This window comes from Palaemon carinicauda, chromosome 14, assembly GCF_036898095.1.
Source record: "Palaemon carinicauda isolate YSFRI2023 chromosome 14, ASM3689809v2, whole genome shotgun sequence".
Lineage (NCBI taxonomy): Eukaryota > Metazoa > Arthropoda > Malacostraca > Decapoda > Palaemonidae > Palaemon > Palaemon carinicauda.
Window position 1 is genome coordinate 91,410,226 of NC_090738.1, and position 3,066 is coordinate 91,413,291.

Genomic DNA, 3,066 nt, shown 5'->3' on the forward strand with positions numbered 1-3,066 from the left:
GACGTTTATGAGAAAGAGAAAAAAAAAACGTATTAAAAAAGGGGAAAATTCTTCGTCCTTTCCTCCACACCGAGCTTTATAAAACATTCCAGGTTTCGCTTTTCCTCCGGCAATTAATCACACACTTGGATAATGAGTGATCTTTGGAGGCGTGTTCAGGAGGTAAATGGTCGAATATTTTAAAACATTTTACTACTCAAGAGAATTGGAAAATCCCCTAATCTGATATTAATTTCAATTCTAAAACTTGAAATTCACCGGGTTTCTCCTGGTTATTTGTATATAAGGTTATATATAGTCTAAAGAATGTTAAACTAGAGATAAATAATATTTATTGCTTAATCATATATACTGATGGGATAATATTGTAAGAACGATTACACAGACGGCATGAACACGATCTTATATAAACACAAAACAACGTCAAATATTTCTTTTTTATTCCAGGAATGACGGCACTTACCAATTATAACAAATATTAACATCGAATACGGAATTTTTTAAGCTTCGAATTCTGAGGATTCAAATTGCTCTGTTCCTGTAAATAGATTCCTCAATGGGACGTCGTCCTGATAGGACCTCTTACAAGAAGAAATGTAATTTCTCCAGGACCAAGGAAGGAGTTGTCTGCTTTGCGGCGTCCCTCAAATGAGCTTCGGAATCCAGCCTCGGTCGTCATGCTGTGTCATCCCCTCGTCATCATCATGTCCATCGCCTGTGCTCTCCCATCGTTTCTCTTTCACGTGATATGACACTCCTCTTCACTTACGGGCTGCTAACGCAAGAGCCCGTGGTCCGCCTAGATGGGGCCAATTTATATCATCTTCATCTAAATCACAATCTGTTAAAGGAATAAAATCCAAGCATATTCCAGTTGTGCAAAAACACACCTGGATTGTAATCGGATGTGTTGTTGCTGTAGATTGCCTGTCATTTCCGGTCAGACACGGGCTCTTGTAACACTGCACACCGTGACAAAGTAATTGTGATCTTGTTTAGATGTGAATATTTCGTTCAAGCTTTCCGCTCGCAGCAAGTGGCTTTATATCAAGTTCCTGTGTGAATAAACCAATTAATCCCAGCCAGCGTTTCAGTCGAAACCATGACTAGCAAAATATTAATGGAGAGAAGCTATTAGAGACTCATTTCCTTTTTTTTTACTGGAAACTGACATTTGAATAAAAACCTTTATTTACAGACTAATATTATATTGCATAGTTATTAACAAGACATGTTTATAAATAATATATGACCATTGTCATTTGTTTGTAAAAAGTATTCATTCATTTATGTGAATGACCCTATTTGTAATGATATCAAAATACATCTAAATTGGAGGCATTAGATTTTCTAACCTAATTGTCTTCAAGATTAAGGAAGAGGTTTCGTTTCTGAAAATTCTATCGAGCATATTAAAAATTATAGGAATTATGATAAGGATACAGAATATTTTGTTGATATGATACCTACAGTATAATATCTGATAAAATATATTGGTTATGTCTTCATAATATTTTGAATGTAGATTAATGCTTTAGTTAATCAAATAACTTTGACAATTAATTACAATATTGCAATTAATTTTGAGGTAAAGGAAGATCCACTCTTACTATTTGAGGACATCCTATAATCATAGGCATCCTTCTTATTCGAAGGGGCTACGTAGACCCTCCCATAGCCAACTCATAACCTCGTATATTCTTTTACATTCTCATCATCATCTCAGAGCGTCTTAAAAAACATTATGTCTCCCCCGGCTCCCTCCATTATCTTGCCTTTACTTTTTCCTTTCTTCTTCGACTTTATCTTCAAAGGATTTGCAATCAAAGCATTATCTTATCACCCATATTTTTACTCCTAGGACCCATCTTCGCCGATTCCGCTTCTTTGGGTCTCTGACCCTTTTAGAGATTGGATATTAATTCGTCCAACTCTTGGTGGTTTCCGAGATGCACTTTGGGATTCTGCTGGGATTTCTACGACTGAATACCTTTTGGAATTACTGAAACTGCCAATTAACTTTCATTTAAGGGATTAAATAACTATCTCATAAAAATAGATACACTAGATTTGCTAAGATTTGAGATTAATGCATAGAAAAACTTGCATATACTCTAAATTAATCTTGTAACCGTTACAGTGTATTATTAAGAAAGATTTCACATATGGCAACCGAGATTATTCTTTTCATATTTCTCAGTAAATTTGCCTACATTTATATGCACATGAGCATCTATAGACCGATTAAGGGGAGAGAGAGAGAGAGAGAGAGAGAGAGAGAGAGAGAGAGAGAGAGAGAGAGAGAGAGAGAGAGAGAGAGAGAGAGAGAGAGAGTTTCTGATGCTGGACAGAAAATGACTCGATCTTTGATTGGATTTGAAGAAAGGCAAATTCGTTCCTTTTCTTAAGACTTTTAGGTTTTCCTAATTTGCCACTCTGTTATGTCTGTTTAAAGGAGCCGCATTAAAAACTATCGGAAAACTACTTCAAATCAGAGCAATTAATTAATATAACAACATTAATGACCCTAATTTGATAGTTATCTCATGGTAGAAACTGCAGATTTAGCACTAAGCTAAAGTAATTATTTCAGCACATTTTTTTTCTATTTTATCTTTTGACAGCCTCTCTCTCTCTCTCTCTCTCTCTCTCTCTCTCTCTCTCTCTCTCTCTCTCTCTCTCTCTCTCTCCTCCTCTCTCTCTCTCTCTCACAGTCGGTCTATAGATGCTCATGTGCACATAAATGTAGGTGAATTCACTGAGCAGTATGAAAAGAATAATCTCGGTTGCCATAAGTGAAATCTTTCTTAATAATCAAAGTTCGAAAAGCATTATAGTAAACCCCTTAATAATAACAATATTATTAACAACATCATTGATATTAAAATAGTTATCCTGTCCAATGATATTGGCTTATTGAGAAAGTCTTTCAAGACTTTTTGTGATTAATCTATTCTGAAGAAGTGTTTTAGTTCTTTCACTCTGCCTAGTTTCAAGTATAGTTCTCCTGTCTGGTCTTCAGACAGGAACTTATGGTCTGTTAAATTTCTTATTCCTGATCTAGAT